This window comes from Notamacropus eugenii, chromosome 2 (genome assembly GCF_028372415.1).
Source record: "Notamacropus eugenii isolate mMacEug1 chromosome 2, mMacEug1.pri_v2, whole genome shotgun sequence".
In the NCBI taxonomy this organism is placed as follows: Eukaryota; Metazoa; Chordata; class Mammalia; order Diprotodontia; family Macropodidae; genus Notamacropus; species Notamacropus eugenii.
In genome coordinates this window covers 128,155,800-128,179,719 of record NC_092873.1, presented here as the reverse complement: position 1 = coordinate 128,179,719, position 23,920 = coordinate 128,155,800, and positions in this window count along the sequence as shown.

Sequence of the window (23,920 nt, the reverse complement as noted above, 5' to 3'; positions counted from 1 at the left end):
ACCTGAAAGCCATGATGAGAAAAAGAGCCTAGACATCATCTTTCATGAAATTATCAAGGAAAACTGCCCTGAGATTCTAGAACCAGAGGGCAAAATAAGCATTCAAGGAATCCACCGACCACCGCCTGAAAGAAATCCAAAAAGAGAAACTACTAGGAACATTGTGGCCAAATTCAAGAGTTCCCTGGTCAAGGAGAAAATATTGCAAGCAGCTAGAAAGAACCAATTCAAGTATTGGGGAAATAGGATAACACAAGATCTAGCAGCTTCTACATTAAGGGATCGAAGGGCATGGAATATGATATTCCAGAAGTCAAAAGAACTAGGACTAAAACCAAGAATCACCTACCCAGCAAAACTGAGTATAATACTTCAGGGGAAAAATGGTCTTTCAATGAAATTGGGGACTTTCAAGCATTCTTGATGAAAAGACCAGAACTGAAAAGAAAATTTGACTTTCAAACACAAGAATGAAGAGAAGCATGAAAAGGTAAAGAGCAAAGAGAAGTCATGGAGACTTACAAAAGATGAACTGTTTACATTCCTACATGGAAAGAATATTTGTAACTCTTGAAGCTATTCAGTATCTGGGTACTGGGTGGGATTACACAAACACACATGCACACACACACACAGATAGAGAGCACAGAGTGAATTGAATAGGATGGGATCATATCTTAAAAAAATTAAATTAAGCAGTGAGAGAGAAATATATTGGGAGGAGAAAGGGAGAAATGGAATGGGGCAAATTATCTCTCATAAAAGAGGCAAGCAAAAGACTCATTAGTGGAGGGATAAAGAGGGGAGGTGAGAGAAAAACATGAAGTTTACTCTCATCACATTCCACTAAAGGAAGGAATAAAATGCACACTCATTTTGGTATGAAAACCTATCTTACAATACAGGAAAGTGGAGGATAAGGGGATAAGCAGGGTGGGGGGGGATGATGGAAGGGAGGGCACGGGGAGGAGGGAGCAATTTGAGGTCAACACTCATGGGGAGGGTCAGGATCAAAAGAGAGAATAGAAGCAATGGAGGGTGGGATAGGATGGAGGGAAATATAGTTAGTCTTACACAACACAACTATTATGGAAGTCATTTGCAAAACTACACAGATATGGCCTATATTGAACTGCTTGCCTTCCCAAAGGTAATGGGTGGGGAGGGAGGAATGAAGAGAAGTTGGAACTCAAAGTTTTAGGAACAACTGTCAAGTTCTGTTCTTGCTACTAGGAAATAAGAAATACAGGTAAGGGGGAACAGAAAGTTATCTGGCCCTACAGGACAAAAAAGAAAATGGGTACAAGGGAAGGGAGGGATGATAGAAGAGAGGGCAGATTGGTGATAGGGGCAATTAGAATGCTCGGTGTTTTGGGGTGGGGGGAGAGGACAAATGGGGAGAAAATATGGAACCCAAAATTTTGTGAAAATGAAAGTTAAAAGTTCAATAAATAAATTTTAAAAAAAGACATAAGTTAGCAACAACAATATCATCAATATTTTTCCATCATTATGGAAAGTATTTTTGTGATGAGAGAAAATGGAAATATTTCTGTGTGATTATATAATTTGAGTTGGAAAGCATCTAATATGACTTCTATTTTAATCAATACAAAAAAGTAATATCCAGTATAATATACATGAAAAAAAAATCGTCCTGTCCATGCTTGATGAGATCCAAAGTTGTGAAGTCTTAAGACATTAGGACACCTTCAATATTTAGGATGTATTCTTCCTGAAATTGAACTTACATTTGTTTCTTTCCAAATTCCACCTAATATTCTTGATTTTACCCATTTGGGGTGAAAAAAGAATAAGTGTAATCCATCCTTCATATCACAGCTCTTCAAATACTTGAAGGCAACTGGCATATCTCCTCTCAATCTTCTCTTCTTCGGGCTGAGCATATGCAATTGCTTTATACAATAGAAATGAGCTTTAGGTCCTTCATCATACTAATTGTCCTCTTCTGGACAATATCCAATTTGTCAATATCTTTAATAAATTGTGGTGTCCAGATCTGTCCTACATAAAATCTGAGGAGAACAGAATGTAGGAAGATAATTCCCATTTTTTTTTCCTGGAAACTCTTTCTCTTTTAATGTGACCAAAGATTGTCTCAGATTTTTTGCCTACCATCTCATACTGAAGAACCATATTGACTTTTCAGTGACCATAAATCATTTAATCTTTTTTTTTTTTTTTTGGAGCAGCTACTCTCTAACTATGCTTTCACTATATTGTTCTTCTGAAAATTTTTTTCTTTCTAAATTTATCCCAATTGAATTTCATTATTTTAGATTTAGCCCAGTAGTTAAACCCATTAAGATCCCTTTGGAACTTAAATATGTTGTCTCTATTGTTATCCATCCCTCACAGATTTCTGTCATCTGCAAATCTGAGAAGCATATCAAATATGTCTTTAGTCAAGTAACTGAAAAAATGCTAAGCAATATAAGGTTAGGTATAGATACCTGGAATAATCCACTGAACATTTCTTGACCTATTATCATTGAAGAATAACAACTACTATTGGCACTTTCCAACTAACCAGTCCAACCGATTTTATAATCATGTGATACATATATCTCCATAACATATTTATAAAATATATTATTAAAATATTTGTTAAAATATTCCCAAACAACATCCATGTCATTTTCACCTACTAATTCAGATATACTATCATAAAGCAAACAACATTTATCTGGCATGACTTTTTCTTAAACAAATTATGTTGGTTTGCTATCAACATTTTTCCTATTATGTATTTAATAACTATTTCTTTAATAATCAATTCTAGAATGTCCCCATAAATTAAAATGAAGCTCACTTGTTTATTGTGATTCATTGGTTATAATTTACAGGCTCATCTCCTTCATTTTTTAAAAAAAAATAAAAACTTTTATTCTTCTCCAGTCTTGTAGAAAGAATCTTTTGTGGTTTGAATAATCTTTCAAATATCACCAGCTATAACTTAGTAATCACATCTGTGAGTTATTCAAAGAACTAAGCATATAGTTCATATGGACCATGAGACTTGAATTCCACAAGAGAAGTGAAATATTTCCTTACTGTCTTCCTACTTATCTTGGAGATCAACCCCTGTTTGTTATTTTTTTTTCTCTCATTTTTACTTTTACACTCTTTCTCTTTTTCAAAGAAAAGAGACTTAAAATAAGAGCTGAACAAATATGCCTTTTCTATGCCATTTATAACTTTATTATTTGCCTCAAGAATATAGAATGATTTTATTACTTCTTTTTCTCTCAATATTGCTAAAAATACCCTACCACCCATTTTATTGTTATTGGCTTTCCTCACCACAGTCAGATTATTCTGAACTTTACTATTCCTGACATTTATTTATATCTAAATTCTGTTACTTGACTTTGCTTCCAGTTTCTGTATATTTCTTTCTAAAATCTAAATCGGTTGGTGTATTCCCTGTGTATCCACATGATTGTTATTAAAATGATTTCCTTTGTGTCTTCATAATTCCATTCTTGTATACTTGTTTCTCTCCTGGTCTAACTTCCCTAGAAGCATTTTATTCCATGGTGTGCTACTTATCTTTTCTCTGAATTGTTTGAAATTAGCTTTTCCAAAAACTATTTGAATGACAAAGTTTTGCCCAGAGATCTCCTCTCCTCTGTCACAACACTTAAGATGAAGTGGCCACTTCCCCACCACCACAAGGTTCCTATAATTTCAGCTCAAGCAAACAGTTCCTCCTTGTTAGTGAAAACCAGATCCAGAATATAATCTCTTTTTTGTTCCTCTACCTTCAGAAAGCCAAGAAATTATTACTTGACTTGTTTTTGCCTTGTTTTGTTCTGTTTTGCTGGTCATTAAAGGAGTTTGGATCAAGAAGACCCCATCAATAGAATATCATGCCTCCAGTTCAGGCTTAAGATCTGTTTAGCAAACCACCAACATTCTTTTTCTTTCAATCTAGGTAGTCTGTAGGGCATTCCAATGACAAGATTTCTTTGGTTTCTCTTATTTGACGTATATCCAAATCTCCATAATACTTTCTCTTTCTGATTCTCTTATTCCATTTCTAAGTATAGTTTTTTTTTCCCGTAAGTCTTGTCTTTCTTATCATATTTTTCTTGCAGCACTATAATATTGCATTTTATTAATGTTGTAGTTTGTTCTACCTTTCTGTAGTTGTTAGACATGAAGCTGTTTATATAGCCTATGTCAAAACTCCCAAAATCAACAAATTAAAAATACTAAACAGGTGAACTAAAAGTGAAATGAGCAAGACCCCCAGTGAACTCCTTGAAATAATGTAACATATTTTAAGGAAGAATTTATAAATATTACTTTTGTGGGACTTGACAAAATTAATTTGAACCACATTGACTCCATTTTGTGACTCATTTGTAGATCTCAGTTCCCTTTCTATTCAATTTTGGGTCTAGCTCAATTTCTTATGAGAGATTTTATTCAATTATGGAACTTATGAGAAAATGTTATAGTATTGTTTGAATCTAGTTCTGTCAGGGAAGTTAGGTCATCTCTACTTGCTGCTAAAAGACCCTTAACTAAAGACCTAGCTTATGCTGATCCCAAATCCGGTCTGTTCTGAAGTTTGATGTGAAGGGTTTTCTCACAATTATACATTTCAAGTAATCCATTTCTCATCTGAAAGTTGACCCCATACTAGTCAATTATTAAGTATTTTCTTGCTCCTTTAATTAAATCTAGACCCTTGGGGTGAGGAGCAGGACATCTCTTTTTCAGATGTCAGGGAATTTTATCTGTTCATTGTCCTCCTCAAACCTTGAAAAGTCCTTAATCTTTCCTCCTAGTAGAAATCAGATGACCTAATCTTGTATCCTGATTTATATGCTGTCCATTGTTTGCTTTTAATGTTTAAAAATCTGTCTTCCTCTATATTCAGGTTTATTTTGGATTCATTCTTCTAAACCACTCATTTCTTTTCCATTTTTTTCCTTCATGCTATCTCATTTTATTGAAAAATATGTTTTAAACGTTTCTTGACAAGAGTCATCAAGCCTCATATCTTCTAGAAATTCCTGTTCAACTAGATTAAATGGTCATTTCCTATTGTGTATTGTGTATGGAATATGTTCGGTTGATCCACCATTTTATCTTTAGTTGATATCAGATTGTTCTGATGATTATCACTTTGTAACATAGTTTGAAATCTGGAACTACTAGGTCATGTTCCTTCAAAAAAAATTTTTTCTTGGTGAATCCCTTAGCATTCTGATCTTTTGTTCTTTGAGTTGAATATCTAGCTCTACAAAATAATATCTTGGTAGTTAACTGGTAAGTCACTGAATACATGAATTAACTCAAGTAAAATGGCTATTTTTATTATATTGACTAAGCTTTCCTATGAGCAAACGCTATTTCTCCAGTGTATTGGATCTGCCCCTATTTGTGTGAAAAGTGTTGTGTAACTTTGATCCTGTAATCCCTGGATTTGTCTTGGTAGGTAGACTCCCAAGTATTTTTTATATCATGTGCAATTATTTTAAATGGAATTTCTGTTTCTGTCTCTTCCTTCTGAGTTTTGATGGTAGCATATGGAAATAATGATAATTTATGTGACTTTTTTATAGCCTGCAACACTGTGAAAGTTATTAATTTCTCAACTTGTTATTTTAACTCAGAAACTAGTGTCCTTTAAGTATACTATCCAATGATCTGCAAAGAATGATAGTTTTATTTCCCCATTGACTATTTTTGTTCTTTCAATTGCTTTTTTATTGTCTCATTGTTATAACTAGCATTTCTATTAAAATCGTGAATAATAGTGGTGATACAGTGTGTAATTGCTTAACCCCTGATCATATTGAGAAGGCTTTAAGTTTATCCACATTATAGATAATGCTTGTTCTTATTTTTAGATAGATACTACTTATCATTTTAAGCCAGACTCCACTGATCCCTCTGCTTTCTATTGTTTTTAACAGTAAAGAGTGTTGTATTTTGCAAAAGACTTCTACATATGTTGCTGTAAACCTACAATATTTACTGTTATTGGTAATGATAATTATGCTGGTAGTTTTCCCAATATTGAACCAGTGATACATTACTATCATATATCTCACTTTTTCATAGTATATGAGCTTTGTGATATATTGCTGTAATTTACTTGCTAGCATTTTATTTAAAATTTTTGCATCAGTATTTATTAAGGAAAATGATCTATAGTTTTCTTTCTGTTTTTACTCACCCTGGTTGAGATATCAAAATCACATTTGTGTCATAAAAAGAATTAGGTAGTACTCCTTTTTGCCTATTTTCTCCCAAATATTTTATATAGTATTGGTATTAATTATTCCTCAAATGTTTGATTAAATTCACTTTTAAATCCATCTAATCCTGAACATTTTTCTTAGGGATTCCATAAATAGTTGTTCAATATCTTTTTCAAAAATTAGGATATTTAAGTATTCTATTTCCTCTTCTTTTTTAGTCTGGACAGTTTGCATTTTGTAAATATTTTTTTTTTTATTTAGCTTTTAACATTCATTTTCACAAAATTTTGGGTTACAAATTTTTCCCCTTTTCTCCCCTCCCCCCCCAAACGCCAAGCATTCTAATTGCCCCTATGACCAATCTGCTCTCTCTTCTATCATCCCTCTCTGCCCTTGTCTCTGTCTTCTCTTTTGTCCTGTAGGGCCAGATAGCTTTCTATACCCCTTTACCTGTATTTCTTATTTCCTAGTGGTAAGAACATTACAGTTGATCCTAACACTTTGAGTTCCAACTTCTTTAGCTCCCTCCCTCTCCACCCCTTCCCTTTGGAAGGCAAGCAATTCAATATAGGCCAAATCTGTGTAGTTTTGCAAATGACTTCCATAATAGTTGTGTTGTATAGGACTAACTATATTTCCCTCCATCCTATCCTGTCCCCCATTACTTCTATTCTCTTTTGATCCTATCCCTCCCCATGAGTGTTGACCTCAAATTGCACTCTCCTCCCCATGCCCTCCCTTCTATCATCCCCCCCCACTCTGCTTATCCCCTTATCCTCCACTTTCCTGTATTGTAAGATAGGTTTTCATACCAAAATGAGTAGGCATTTTATTCTTTCCTTTAGTGGAATGTGATGAGAGTAGACTTCATGTTTTTCTCTCACCTCCCCTCTTTATCCCTCCACTAATGAGTCTTTTGCTTGCCTCTTTTATGAGAGATAATTTGCCCCATTCAATTCTCCCTTTCTCCTCCCAATATCTTTCTCTCTCACTGCTTGATTTCATTTTTTTTTAAGATATGATCCCATCCTCTTCAATTCACTCTGTGCACTCTGTCTCTATGTGTGTGGGCGTGTGTGCATGTGTGTGTGTGTGTAATCCCACCCAGTACCCAGATACTGAAATGTTTCAAGAGTTACAAATATTGTCTTTCCATGTAGGAATGTAAACAGTTCACCTTTAGTAAGTCCCTTATGACTTCTCTTTGCTGTTCACCTTTTCATGGTTCTCTTCATTCTTGTGTTTGGAAGTCAAATTTTCTTTTCAGCTCTGGTCTTTTCATCAAGAATGCTTGAAAATCCTCTATTTCATTGAAAGACCAATTTTTCCCCTGAAGTATTATACTCAGTTTTGCTGGGTAGGTGATTCTTGGTTTTAGTCCTAGTTCCTTTGACTTCTGGAATATCCTATTCCATGCCCTTCGATCCCTTAATGTAGAAGCTGCTAGATCTTGTGTTATCCTGATTGTATTTCCACAATACTTGAATTGTTTCTTTCTAGCTGCTTGCAATATTTTCTCTTTCACCTGGGAGTTCTGGAATTTGGCCACAATGCTCCTAGGAGTTTCTCTTTTTGGATCTCTTTCAGGCGGTGTTCTGTGGATTCCTTGAATACTTATTTTGCCCTCTGGTTCTAGAATCTCAGGGCAGTTTTCCTTGATAATTTCATGAAAGATGATGTCTAGGCTCTTTTCCTGATCATGGCTTTCAGGTAGGCCCATAATTTTTAAATTGTCTCTCCTGGCTCTATTTTCCAGGTCAGTTGTTTTTCCAATGAGATATTTCACATTATCTTCCATTTTTTCATTCTTTTGGTTTTGTTTTGTGATTTCTTGGTTTCTCATAAAGTCATTAGCCTCCATCTGTTCCATTCTAATTTTGAAAGAACTATTTTCTTCAGTGAGCTTTTGAATCTCCTTTTCCATTGGGCTAATTCTGCTTTTGAAAGCATTCTTCTCCTCATTGGCTTTTTGAACCTCTTTTGCCAATTGAGTTAGGCTAGTTTTCAAGGTGTTATTTTCTTCAACATTTTTTTGGGTCTCCTTTAGCAGGGAGCTGATTTGCTGTTCATGCTTTGACTTCATGTCTCTCATTTCTCTTCCCAGGTTTTCCTCCACCTCTCTAACTTGATTTTCAAAATTCTTTTTGAGCTCTTCCATGGCCTGTGCCCATTGAGTGGGCTGGGACACAGAAGCCTTGATTTCTGTGTCTTTGCCTGATGGTAAGCACTGTTCTTCCTCATCAGAAAGGAAGGGAGGAAATGCCTGTTCACCAAGAAAGTAACCTTCTATAGTCTTATTTCTTTTCCCTTTTCTGGGCATTTTCCCAGCCAGTGACTTGACCTCTGAATATTTTCCTCACACCTACCTCACCTCCTGATCCTCCCAGCCAGTGTTTGGGGTCTGAGATTCAAATGCTGCTTCCAGCCTCAGGGCTTTGGGCGGGGGCAGGGCTGCTATTCAGTGTGAGATTAAATTCAGATGCTCAGGTGAGGGCAGGGCTGCCTCTCAGGCTCAGTTGCCTCAGGGAGTTTATGCACAGACCTTCAACAATGGATCCAGGCTCCTGCCTGCTTGGAGAGCCCTGGTCTGCCGCTGCCCCTCAGCTTCTGTCTCCCGAGGGGGCCCGAGCCATGGGGGCACCCCACTCCCCCCTCGACCCTCCAAAGGGACTCTCTCACAGACCCCCGTCACCTGTGGGTGGAGGTACTTGTGCGGCTGCTGGAGATCCCGTCCCTGAAGCCCCCTCGGATCTGTTCCTCTCGGTGCCGCGGCCACGGCAGGGCTGTACTCAGCTCCCAGTCCCGGCGCCCAGTCCGCAGCACGAAGGACCTTTTATGAGAGGTTTGCAGGTCTCTCCGGAACAGAAATCTCCCTCGCTCCAATGTTCTGTGGCCTCTGGGTGCAGAATTCGCCGTGAGTTACTTCTTTGTAGTTGTTCTATGGGTTGTGGGTTCGGAGCTATGTGTATGTGCGTCTTTCTACTACGCCATCTTGGCTCCGCCCCCTCCCATTTTGTAAATATTTACCCATTTCACTTAGATAAGTAGTATGGTTGGCATATGATGTGCAAAATAATTCATAATAATTGTTTTTTTAATTTTTAATTAATTTGCTTCATTTCAGTTTTCTACAATCACTCCCATAAGTCATAATTTTCTCCCTCTCTCTCCCCAAGACAGCGTACAATCTTAAATGGGTTCTACACATATATTCTTATTAGCCATATTTTCACATTAGTCATGTTAAATAGAAGAATTAAAATGAATGGGAAAAACAATGAGAAAAACCAAACCAAAACAAAACATAACACAGAGCTTCATTCTGTGCTTCAGTTCCATATTTCTTTCTCTTGATATAGAGAGTTTGTCTCAAGAATTCTTTGGGAATGTTTTAGGTCCTTACACTGCTGTGAAGGACTAAATCTATCAGAAACAGTCCTTGTACACTGTGGTTGTTACAGTGCAATGTTCACCTGGTTCTGTTCATCTCACTCAACATCAGTTCATGTAAGTCCTTTCAGACCTCTCTGAAGTCCTGCTGTTCATCATTTCTTATAGCTCAACAGTATTCCATTATGTTCATATACCACATCTTGTTCAGTCATTCCCCAATTGATGGGCATCCCCTTCATTTCCAGCTCTTGGCCACAAAAAAAGAGTTAATATAAATATTTATGCATATGTGAGACCTTTTCCAATTTTTATGATCTCTTTGGGATACAGTGCTAGAAGCAATATTTCTGGGTCAAAGAGTATGCACATTTTTGTAGCCCTTTGGGTATAGCTCCAAATTATTCTCCAGAATGGTTGGATGAGCTCACAGCTCCATCAACGATGAATTAGTGTTCCAACTCTCCCACATCCTCTCCAATGTGTATCATCTTTCTGGTTTATCATGTGAGTTGATCTGGTAGGTGTGATATGGTACCTCAGAGCTGTTTTGATTTGGCTCTCTCTAATCAATAGTGATTGAGAGCATTTTTTCATATGATTGTAGATAGCTTTAATTTCTTCTTCTGAAAACTGCCTGTTCATATCCTTTGACCATTTATCAATTGGGGAATGACTTAGATTCTTGTTAATTTGACTGAATTCTCTACATATTTTAGAAAGGCAGCCTTTATCACAGACATTAGATACAAAAATTCTTTCCCAGTTTTCTGCGTCCCTCTTAATCTTGGTTCCACTGGGTTTGTTTGTGCAAAAACTTTTCAATTCAATGTAACCAGCATTATCCATTTTGATCTTCATAATGTTATCTCTTTTGTTTGGTCATAAATTTCTTCATTCTCCATAAATCTGAGAAATACATTATTCTTTGCTCCTCTAATTTGTTTATGATGTTAGCTTTTATACCTAGGCCATGCATCCATTTGGACTTTATTCTTGTGTACAGAATCAGGCATTGGTCTATTCCAGTTTCCCCCACACTGTTACTTAATTTTCCCAACAGGTTTTGAGTTCTTATCCCAGAAGCTGGGGTCCTTGGGTTTACCAAACAGTAGATTGCTATAGTCATTGACTACTTTGTCTTGAGTAGCTAACCTATTCCACTGATCTATCTCTCTATTTCTTAGCCAGTACGAAGCAGTTTTGATGAAGGCTGTTTTATAATACAATTTGTGATCTGGTAAGGCTAGGCCATCTTCCCCAGTATTTCTTTTAATTAAGTCACTTGATATCGTGGACCTTTTGTTCTTCTAGATGAATTTTTTAATTATTTTTTCTGTGTCTAGAAAGTAATTTTCTGGTAGTTTGATTGGCATGGCACTGAATAAGTAAATTAATTTAGGCAGAATTGTCATTTTTATAATATTAGCTTGGACTACCCATGAACAATTGATGTTTTTTTTCCAATTACTCAAATCTGACTTTATTTGTGAAAAAAGTGTTTTGTAATTGTATTCAAATGGTCCCTGAGTTTGTTTTGGCAGATAAACTCCCAAATATTTTATAGTGTCTACTCTAGCTTTAAATGGAATTACTCTTTCCATCTCTTGCTGATGGACTTTGTTGGTGATATATAGAAATTTAGAAGATTTATGTGGTTTTATTTTTTAACCTGAAACTTTGCCAAAGTTATTTATTATTTCAAGTAGTTTTTTTTTTTTTGCTTGATTCTCTAGGATTCTCTAAGTATATCATCATATCATCTGCAAAGAGTGAAAACCTGGCTTCTTCTTTGCCTATTCTAATTCCTTCAATTTCTTTTATTTTCTCTTATTGTTACAGTTAACATTTCTAGTACCATATTGAATGACATTGGTGATAATAGATATCCTTGTTTCACCACTGGAAATGCATCTAGCTTCTTCCTGTTGCATATAATGCTTGCTGACATTTTTACGTAGATACTGTTTATTTTTTTTTAAGAAAGGCTCCGTTTATTCCTCTGCTCTCCAGTGTTTTCAGTAGGAATGGGTGTTATATTTTGTCAAAAGCTTTTTCTGCATCTATTGAGGTAATCATATGGTTTCTGTTGTTGATATGATCAATAATGCTGACAGTTTTCCTAATACTGAACCAGCCCTAGTATAAATCCTACCTTATCATAATGTATTATTCTTGTGATAAATTGCTGTATTCTTTTTGCTAACATCTTATTTAAAATCTTAGATCTATATTCATTACAGAAATTGGTCTATCATTTTGTTTCTCTGTTTTGACTTTTCCTGGTTTAGGTATCAGAACCATACTTGTATCATAAAGAATTTGGTAAGATTCTCTCCCCAATTTTCCTAAATAGTTTGTATAGTATTGGAATTAACTGCTCTTTGAATGTTTTATAGTATTCACTTGTAAATCCATGTGGTCCAGTAGATTTTTCCTAGGCAGTTCATTATAGGACAAATAGACAGCAAAATTTGTTTTGCTGTTCAATTTATTTTTTCTGAGATGAGGTTATTTAAGTATTTAGCTTACTCTTCTGTTAATTTGGCAATTTATGCTTTTTAAAATATTCATCTATCTCACTTCAATTGTAAAGTTTATGGGCATACCATTGCGAATCATTGTTTTAATTTTCTACTCATTGGAGGTGAGTTTCCCCTTGTCATTTTTGATTTTGGTAATTGACATTTCTTCTTTCTTCTGTTTAATCAAATTGACCAAAGGGTTATCAATTTCATTGTTTTTTTTTAAATGAAACCAACTCTTCATTTATTTGTTAATTGAAAAGTTTTCTTAATTTCAATTTTATTAATCTCTCCTTTGGTTTTCAGTTTTTCCAATTTGGTATTTAATTAGGGATTTTCAATTTGCCCTTTTTCTAACTTTTTCAGCTGTATGCCTAATTCAGTGATCTCCTGTTTCTGTATTTTATTCATAGAGGCATTCAATGATACAAAGTTTCCCTTATGAACTGCTTTGCAGCATCTCATAAGTATTCTTAGGTTGTCTCATTGTTGTCATTCTCTTGAATGAAGTTATTGATTGTTTCTATGATTTGTTGTTTACCAACTCATTCTTTAGAATTAGATTATTTAGTTTCCAATTAATTTTTGGTCTATCTTTCCATGAATTTTTATTAAATATAATTTCTATAGTGTTATCATCTGAGAAGGATGCATTGACTATCTGCCTTTCTGTATTGGTCTATAAGTTTTTTATGTCCTAGTACATGGTCAATTTTTGTATATGTGCCCTACTGCTGAGAAAAATGGTATATAACTTTCTATCCCCATTCAATTTTCTTCAGAGATCTGTCATATCTACCTTATCCAGAGTTCTATTCACCTCCTTATTTTCTTTCTTGTGCATTTTGAGATTAGATTTATCAAATTCAGAGAGGGGGAGTTTAAAATCCCCCACTAATGCAGTCTGGTTGTCTATTTCTTCCTGTAACTCCCTTAACTTCTCCTCTAAGAATCTGGATGCTATACCACTTGGTGCATATATATTTAGTAATGATATTGCTTTATTGTCTATGGTGGCTTTTAGCAAAAAATAATCTCCTTTTTTATTTCTTTTAATTAGATCTATATCTGCTTTTGCTTTGTCTGAGATTGGGATTGCTACCCCTGCTTTTTTTTTTTACATCAGTTGAAGTATAACATATATTATGCTTCAACTTTTTACCTTTACCCTATGTGTATCCCCCTGTTTCAGATGTATTTTTTGTAAACAAAATATTGTTGGATTATGGTTTTGAATCCATTCTGCTGTCTGCCTAAATTTTATAGGAGAGTTCATTCCATTCACATTGACAGTTATGATTACTATCTGTGTCTTTCTCTCCATCCTAGTTCCCCTTTTTATGCTTTTATTTCTCCCTTCTTCTTTCCCCTCCACAACACAGTTTTAATTTTTGACCACTACTTCCCTCAGTCTGCCCTCTCTTCTATCTCCTCCCTCCCTTTTATTCCCCCTTTCCCTTACTATTTCTTTCTTCCCTTTTAACCTTCCCTTCCTTTTCTTTCCCTTCCCCCTCCTACTGCCTATAGAGCAAGTTAGATTTCTTACTTCACTGAGTTTATTGTTCCCTCCTTGAAACCAATCAGATGAAAGTAAATCTCAAATTGTGGTCATCTCCCTCCCCTCTTTCCTTCTACTGTAATATATTTTTGTGCCCCTTCTTGTGATGTAATTTACCTTTTCCTGCATCCTCCTTTTCACATCTCCCATTACCATCCCTTCTCACCACTCAATCACATTTTTATCATCACATCATTTAATTTATAATCATTCCTTGTATCTATGAGTTATCCTTTTTATATATTATAGTACATATATAATTCTCAAGATTAACAAGTATTATCTTCCCTTATAGGGATCTAAATAGTTTGCCTATATTGAATAACAAGTTTTTTCCCTGTTTACCATTTTATGCCTCTCTTGAAACTTGTATTTGAAGATCAAATTTTCTGTTATCTCTGGACTTTTCACCTGGAAGGCCTGGAAATCCCTTATTTCACTGAATGTCCATCTCCTTGCCTGAAATATTATGCCAAATTTTGCTAGGTAATTTATCCTTGGTTGTAGTCCAAGCTCCTACTAAGAAATATGAAATATCATATTCTTATCCCTCTGATCTTTTAATGTAGAAGCTGCAAGGTTCTACATGATCCTTATGGTAGTTGCTTAATATTTGAATTGTTTCTCTCTGACTACTTGCAGTATTTTCTGCTTAACTTGATAGTTCTAAAATTTGGCAACCCTATTCTTTGGCATTTTCAGTTTTGGATTTCTCTCAAGGGGTGGTCAGTGGATTCTTTCAATGACTATTTTGCTGTCTGGTTCTAGGAACTCTGGGCAGTTTTCCTTGATGATTTCTTGGAAGATATTGTCCAGGCTCTTTTTTCCATCATGGCTTTCCAATAGACCAATAATTCTTATAGTTGTTCTCCTGGATGTATTTTCCAGGTCAGTGTTTTTGCAATGAGACATTTTGCATTTTCTTCTGCTTTTTTTCATTATTTAAGTTCTCTCCTCCTGATTCTTGATGTCTCATAGTTTCATTAGCTTCTACTTGCCCAATTCTACTTTTTGAGAGATTTCTTTCTTCACTTAATTTTTGCATCTTCTTTTCCATTTGTGCAGCTGTTCCAGTTAAGTTTTCTATCTCTTTATTGATTTGCCCAATTTTCCTTTTAATTTTTTCTGTAAATTATTTTTTCATATTTTTAAAATCATGGGACAATTTTTTTCTCCCTCTCTAAATTGGTTTTTAAAATCCTTCTTGAGCTCTTCCAAAGATGCTCTTCATGTTTGAGACCAATTCATATTTCCTCCTGAACTTTCAGATGTAAGTACAATCTCAATACTGATCTCTTCAGTATTTGTGCTATGGTCCTTGTCCTCATAGTAACATTCTATGGTCCTGTTTTCTGGATTGCTTCTTGCTCATGATGATTGCCTTTCTCCTGACTTTTAGAGTGGATCTCTGCTTCTGGGGCACGGGGGAGGGGGAGTCTGTCTCATGGTTCTTTTGCTTGGAACTTGAGGCTTTGTGTGTTTTGGCCTCTGGTTCTTTCAACTAGAAGCTAGAATGCTGCAGCTTACCTGGTGAGTTGTTTTAATTTCATCTTCATTAGTAATGCATTCAACTTTTTCATTTTTGATACTGGTAATTTTGATTTCTTCTGTATTTTTGAATCAAATAATTTGCTTATTTTTTTCACAAAACCAACTTCCAGTTTTATTGTTCAATCATTTTTAATGTCAAGTTTATTAATCTCTTCTTTGATTTTCCTGATTTCCCATTTAGTATTTCATTGTTGTTTTTTTTTTCTGGATTTTTTTCCCATTGAATGCTCATTCCATTAATATATTCTCTCTCAATCACTGATTTATTCATATAGAAAAATAAAATTTGCCCTAAGTAGTGTTTTGGTTACATCCCAATAAATTTTGGATTGTTATCTCATTGTTGTCATTTTCTTTAATGATATTTTTAATTGTTTCTCTAATTTGTTCTTTGAATCATTCATTTTTCTGGATTAGATAATTTAGTTTCCAATTAGTTGTAATCTATGCTTCTGCAATCTTTATTGAATTCAATTTTTATTGCATTATGGTTGGAAAAGGATTCACTTAATATATCTAATTTTCTGCATTTGTTTATGAGGTTTTTATGCCCTAATACAGGGCCATTTTTTGTCAAGTTGTTATGTACACCTGAGAAAAAGTTATACTCCTTTCTTGACCCATTCAGTTTTTCTCCCAAGGTCTATTATATCTAACTTTTCTAAGATTCCATTCATCTCCTTAATTTCTTTCTTGTTTATTTTATGATTTGTGGTATCCAGTTCTTAGTAAGGAAGATTGAAGTGCCGCACTTGTACAGATTCATTGTGTATTTTCTTCTACAACTCATTTAACTTTTCCTTTAAAAATTTGAATGCTAAGCCTTTGGTGCATATATGCTCAGTATTGGCATTCATTCATTATCTCCAGAGTTCTTTAGTAAGATGCAATTTCTCCACTTGTCTCTTAATTAAGTCCAATTTTTCATTCTTGCTTTGTCTGAGATCATGTTTGCTACTTCTATTTCTTGTGTTGCTTTTTACTTCTGTTCCAGTCTCTTATTTTAACTCTCATTCTACCTCTCTGTGTCAAGTGTATTTCCTATAAACAACATATTGTTGCACTCTGGTTTCCAACCCATTCTTCAATTCACTTCTTTTTCATGGATGAGTTCATCCTATTCTCATTCAGAGTTGTGATTACTAACTCTGCATTTCCCTCCATCCCATTTTCTTCTGTTTATCTTTCTCTCTCTTTTATACTTGTCATTTACTCATTTGGTCTTATCTGACACTCCATGACCACAACACACCAGACTCTTCTATTCTCCACTATCTCTTGAATTCTGAGTTCATGTTAATTTTTTCCTTGACACTATTTATCCATCTCATCTTCTACCATCCCTTTTTCCTTTTGCCTTCAAACTTCCCCAACATCAGGGTCTTTTTCAATGAATCTTATCTTCTCATTATTTGGCCCAAAGTACTTAAACTTCCCATGAAAAGTTGACCTTCCCATGAATAGCCTGAATTAATTTCTTCAAGTATTGACTCATTCGATATCCTTTCCTATTCAAGTGACTCTCAAAAGTATTCTCCAGCACTACAACTTGAAAGCATTTATAGCACTCAGCTTTTCTAATCATCCAACTCTCACAATAACGAATTGCTTATGGAAAAAAAAAATAACTTTGACTAAATAGACTTTTGTTGACATCTTTGCTTTTTAGTATGCTGTCCATATTTGCCATATCTTTCCTTCTAAGGAACCAGAATCTTTTAATTTCTTTGCATTTTCAGTAATCTAAAATCCAAGAATATAAAATCTAGCACTGTTTCTATTTATTCTCCCTCTATTTGCCACAAAGTGATGAGACCAGTGGCAAAAATCTTTTGTTTTTCAAGTTAGTCTTCACACTAGATTTTATGCTCTCCTCTTTCACCCTTTTCGATAGACTTTTCTTGTCTTTCCTCTAAAGTCTGTTTTTGCTTCTGAACTCTGCTTTCTTTTATCTGCCCTCCCTTTTATTACCCGCACACATACACTTCTTTTATTCCTTTTCAATTCTTCTTTCCTGTTGAGTAAGATAGATTTCTAATACCAATATCTATTACTACTGAATATGCATACATATATATATATATATATATACATATATATATACACACACACACACATATATATTATATATGTGAAATTTCCCTCTTTGAACTATTTAGATATAAATAATATTCAAACACTGCCCACCCACAGACCCCCAAAATTTTTCCTTCACTGTAAAACCTCTACCATATGTACCTTTTTAATGTAAAATAATTTCTACCATTCTTTTCTCCCTTCCCCCTTCCCTCAGAACATCCCTCTTTCTCCCCCATCCGTTTTTTTAAACATCATCACAGCATAATCTTCTGTGCCCTCTTTCTGTGTATAATCATTCTAATGGTCCTAAAAATGATAAATATCTCAAAAATTACATGTATTGTCTTTCTACATAGAACGATAGACAGCTTAATCTTATTGATTTTCATATGATATCACTTTCATATTTACCTATTTATATTTCTCTTGAGTCTTACCTTTGAAAGTCAATTTTCCTATTCATCTCTGATCTTTTCAGTAGGAATGCTTGAGAGTCCTTCATTTCATTGAATATCCATTTTTCCTCCTGACAGATTATGCTCTGCTTTTCTGGATAAGTTAATCTTGGCTGTCATATTAGCTTTTTTGCTTTTAGGAATATTATATTTCAAGATTTCTGATCCTTTAATGTGATAGCTGCTAAATCTGGTGTGATGCTAACTGTACAGACACCATAGAGTCTGAATGACTTCTTTCTAGATTCTTGAAGTATTTACTCTTTCACCTGGTTATAATATTCATTTGGCATCTAGATTTGAAGTACTGATCATGGAGGTGGTTTGTGTGTGGATCCAAGATGGCAGAAAAACAGCAGAGACTCACCTAAACTCTCCCTCAAATTCCTACAAACAGTTTTAAATATTTTTTGAAACAAATTCTAGAATTGCAGAACCCACAAAATGACAGAGTGAAACAATATTCCAGACCAACACAGTTTAGAAACTTGGGAGGAAAGGTCTGTTGCAGTAAGAAGAGAGTATGGAAGAGAGTCCAGTCCAGTGTAGGCCATGGCCCGGGAAAACTAGCAGTGAGCCTTGGCATGACTGAATCTCTAGTGGTAGTGGTGATATCCAGACCTCTTGGGGTTGCAGATCTCTGTCACTAATATTTCTCTACTTTTCAATAAATAAGAGATATGTCTCCTCTTTATAATATCACTTTGTTCACACATGTAAAAATATCATTCTATGTTTTTTCAAAGGGATTTGCATTTTCATATTAATTCCACATAAAATTTACTGTCCAAACCTGATCAAAACTCATTTTAAAGCTGTTTCTTCATATATATATATTAGAAGTTTTTGTAAAACAATGTGCTTCTCCTATTTTTAAGACATCAAAATGTTCTTACTAGTAACAGTGTCAACTACTTATCATTTGATAATTAATATAAATTGCTTTGTCTGCATAAAATATCTTTTTTTCTTAGCTTTACCACTATTTTGGTCCAAATGTAAAGGCTTTAAAATGACAGCATACATTACAAATTTTTGCCTATTTTCTGTTTCTTACCGTTCAGCAACATTATAGTACTAACCTATTCATGTATTTTCCAAGTCAAAGAATGGAAATAGTTTGTTGTGAATTTAGTTTTGCAGAAGATAAATAGATTATAGACTATTTTAATGTTATTACAAAATATAAGTTTATGTACAACATAAAGATACATGCAGATTTAAAGATTTATTTAGGGGGCGGAGCCAAGATGGCGGAGTGAAAGCAACGACTCACCTAAGCTCCTGGAGAAACTCCTCTGGATATATCTGGGAGGAGAGTCTGACCAGGCTTTGGAGGTGTAGAATCCAGTGGGAGACGGACTTTGACAGATTCGGAGCCCAGGCTGGACTGGGGGGTCCACGGGAGGGATCTGTTCCGCGGGGGTAAGACCCCGGCGCACAGCGCAGCACGGTCGGCGTGGCAGGGCGGAGGCGACCCAAGGGGCCCGAGAGTGGCGGGCGAGACCAGCGGAGCAGGAGATAAGCCAGGCCGAGCCAACGATATCAGTGCAACAGCCTTTGAAATCTTCAGCCTAAAGACGGGACTTCAGTGGGTCACTACTTGAACATCCAGGAGCTGGGATGCCGGAGTGATCAGTAAGTGCTCTCCCCTCCCCCCCGATGACCGTGAGGGAACCATAAAATTCTTCCCCAGATTAATCCTGGATCAGTGGGAGCAGCAGAAGGGGGCGGGTGGTCTCATAACACCAGAGGCTGGAGAGGTGGCAAAGGGGGATTCTTCCTACCGTGGTGGAGGCTATCTGGAGGGACAGACGACCCAGGGCAGAGAAAAATTCGCACTGAGACCCAAGCAAGCCTCAGAGCCGGGAGACGAGCCCCAGGAGGGGCGGGAACACGCATTAGCCTCTAGGCGTGCCCCAGCCCTCCAGGGGAAAAGGGAAGACAATAGGGAAGCTGGGATCACCATCCCCTGGACCTTGCCTTTGCCTCAGGCCAGCTGAGGAGATATCCTGAGACCAGACCACACCTCCCACACACCTATCAAGCTAAACCCAGGGTTGATCTGGGAAACAACAACAACAAAAAAAAAGCCTGCTTTTAGCCTAGACAAACATCAACTCAACTTAAAAGATCTGTATCTTCTGACTGAAAGAACCAAAAGCTACAACACTCAGCCAACATCATGAATCGGAAAAAGCAGACGAAAAGTGAAAAAACCATAGAATCTTTCTATGGGGATAAGGACCAAAACACAAACACCAAAGAGGTCAGAGCTGAGACTGTACTTCCATCTGAAACCTCAGATGGGACTATGAATTTCTCGCAAGCACAACTAGATTACCTGGAACGTCTGAAGAAGGATATAAAAGAAAAACTGGCCAATGATTTTAAAACCATAAAAAAAGAATTCACTGATGAGAACATCAATCTGAAAAAGAAAATTGAAGAAATGGAAAAGGAAGTTCAAAAATTAACTGGAGAGAATAATTCCCTAAAAGGAAGAGTTAATCAAACAGAAAAGGAAACTCAAAACCTAATAGGGAAAATTGATCAGATGGAAAAGGAAACCCAAAACCTAACTGGGAAAATTGGTCGAATGGAAAAAGAAGTACAAAAATTAAATGGAGAAAATAGCTCCTTAAAGGGAAAAATTGGCCAGATGGAAAAGGAGATGCGAAAGCTAACTGAAGAAAACAATACGATCAAGATTAGAATTGGGCAAGTAGAAACTAATGACTCAATGAGGCAACAAGAATCAGTCAAACAAAATCTAAAGAATGAAAAGATAGAAGAAAATCTAAAATATTTAATTGGAAAAACAACTGACCTGGAAAATAGATCCAGGAGAGAAAATCTAAGAATTATTGGCCTGCCAGAAACCCATGATGAAGAAAAGAGTCTGGACAATATCTTCCAGGAAATCATCAAGGAAAACTGCCCAGAAGTACTAGACTCAGAGGGCAAAATAGTCATCGAAAGAATCCACCGTTCCCCACCGGAAAGGGATCCCAAACTCAAAACCCCAAGAAATATAGTTGCCAAATTCCAGAGCTATCAAGTGAAGGAGAAAATACTACAAGCAGCCAGAAAGAAACAATTTAAATATCAAGGGCACACAGTCAGGATCACACAGGACCTTGCAGCTTCTACATTAAAAGATCGAAAGAATTGGAACACAATATTCCGTAAGGCAAAGGAGTTGGGACTCCAACCGAGGATCAACTACCCAGCAAAGTTCAGCATAACATTTCAGGCAAGGAGAAAGTCATTCAACGAAATAAGGGATTTCCAGAGCTTCCTGACCAAAACACCAGAACTCAATAGACAATTTGATCTTCAAATGCAGGTCTCCAGAGAATCATAAAAAGGTAAACAGAGGGGAAAAAACAAAAACAAAAACTTGCAACTCAATTAGGGCAATCTGTTTACCTCCCTGTAAGGGAAGATGATACCTGTTAATCTTGAGAACTGTGCAGCTATTATGATAAAAGGGATATATGTAGAGGGAACAGGCATAAAGTAAATGATGTCATGGCAAAAATATGATTTAAGTATGAGAAGGGAATGTAATAGGAGGTGTGGAAAGGGGGAAGCAGAAAATGGCCAATTATATCACAGGAAGAAGTACAAAACCATAGTAGAGGGAAGGAGGGGAGGGAGATGAGCATTGTTTGAGAGGTACTCTCATCTGATTTGTTCAAAGGAGGGAACAATAACCTTAAGCAGATAATCCTAACTAGCTCTATAGGTAGTAGGAGGGGAAGGGGGAAGAAAGGGGAGGGTGGCTAAAAGGGAGGAAAGAAGCAATAAGAGTAAAGGGGAGTAAAAGGGAGGGGGGCTAAAAGAAGGAGGGGAAGGCTGCAGGAGGAGGGGGAGAAAAGTGAATACTATTGAGGAGGGGAAGGGAGACGGGAAAGTTAAAAGCACAAATGGTGGGAAAGAGGGTGGAGGGAAATACACAGATTTAATCATAACTGTGAATGTGAATGGGATGAACTCTCCCATGAAACGGAGATGGATAGCAGAATGGATTAAAAGCCATAATCCAACAATATGCTGCTTACAAGAAACACATTTGAAACGGGGGGATACACATAGGATAAAGGTCAAAGGATGGAGCAGAATATATTGTGCTTCAGCTCATGTAAGAAAGGCAGGAGTAGCAATCCTAATCTCAGACAAAGCAAAAGCAGAAATAGATCTAATCAAAAGGGATAAGGATGGAAACTATATCCTACTAAAAGGCACCATAGACAATGAAGCAATATCATTACTAAACATGTATGCTCCAAGTGGTATAGCATCCAGATTCTTAGAGGAGAGGTTGGGGGAGTTGAAGGAAGAAATTGATAGCAAAACTATACTAGTGGGGGACCTCAACCTCCCCCTCTCTGAACTAGATAAATCCAACCTTAAAATAAACAAGAAAGAGGTTAAGGAGGTAAATAAAACTCTGGATAAGGTAGATATGATAGATCTTTGGAGAAAATTAAATGGGAATAGAAAGGAATATACCTTTTTTCTCAGCGGTACATGGAACATTTACAAAAATTGACCATGTACTAGGACATAAAAATCTCACAATCCAGTGCAGAAAGGTAGAGATAATCAATGCATCCTTTTCAGATCATAATGCATTAAAAATTACATGTAATAAAGGCCATGGAAAGAGAAACCAAAAATCAATTGGAAACTAAATAATCTAATTCTAAAGAAGGATTGGGTTAAAGAAGAAATCATAGAAACAATCAACAACTTCATTCAAGAGAATGACAATAGTGAGACAACGTACCAAAACTTATGGGACACTGCAAAAGCAGTTATTAGGGGAAGTTTTATATCTCTGAATGCTTACATAAATAAAATAGGGAAAGAGGAGTTCAATGACTTAGGCTTGCAGTTGAAAAAGCTAGAAAAAGAACAAATTGAAAATCCCCAAGTAAATACCAAATTAGAAATACTGAAAACCAAAGGAGAGATTAATAAAATTGAAATAAAGAAAACAATTGAATTAATAAATAAAACCAATAGTTGGTTTTATGAAAAAACTAATAAAATTGATAAACCTTTGGTTAATCTGATCAAAAAAAAGAAAGAAGAAAACCAAATTACTAACATTAAAAATGAAAGGGGTGAACTCACCTCCAATGAGGAGGAAATTAAAACAATAATTAGAAACTACTTTGCCCAACTTTATGCCCACAAATTCGACAATCTAAACGAGATGGATGAATATTTTAAAAAATACAAATTGCCCAGATTAACAGAAGAGGAAGTTGAATACTTAAACAACCCCATCTCAGAAAAAGAAATTGAACAAGCCATCAATGAACTCCCTAGGAAAAAATCTCCAGGGCCAGATGGATTCACAAGTGAATTCTATCAAACATTTAAAGAACAGTTAATTCCAATACTACATACACTATTCTTGAAAATTGGGGAAGAAGGAGTCCTCCCAAATTCTTTCTAGGATACAAATATGGTTTTGATACCCAAACCAGGAAGAGACAAAACAGAGAAAGAAAATTATAGACCAATTTCCCTAATGAATATAGATGCAAAAATTTTAAATAAGATTTTAGCAAAACGAATACAGCATCTTATCACGAGATTAATACATTATGATCAGGTAGGATTCATACCAGGACTACAGGGCTGGTTCAATATTAGGAAAACTATTAGCATTATCGACCACATCAACAACAAAGCTAACAAAAACCACATGATTATCTCAATAGATGCAGAAAAAGCTTTTGACAAAATACAACATCCATTCCTACTAAAAACATTGGAGAACGTAGGAATAAAGGGAACTTTCCATAAAATAATAAGCAGTATCTATCTAAAACCTTCAGCAAGCATTATATGCAATGGGGATAAGCTAGATGCATTCCCAATAAGATCAGGGGTGAAACAAGGTTGTCCATTATCACCACTATTATTCAATATGGTACTAGAAATGTTAGCTGTAGCAATTAGACAACATAAAGATATTCAAGGAATTAGAATAGCCAAAGAAGAAACTAAGTTATCACTCTTTGCAGATGATATGATGATTTACCTAGAGAATCCCAGAGATTCAAGTAAAAAATTACTTGAATTAATAAACAACTTTGG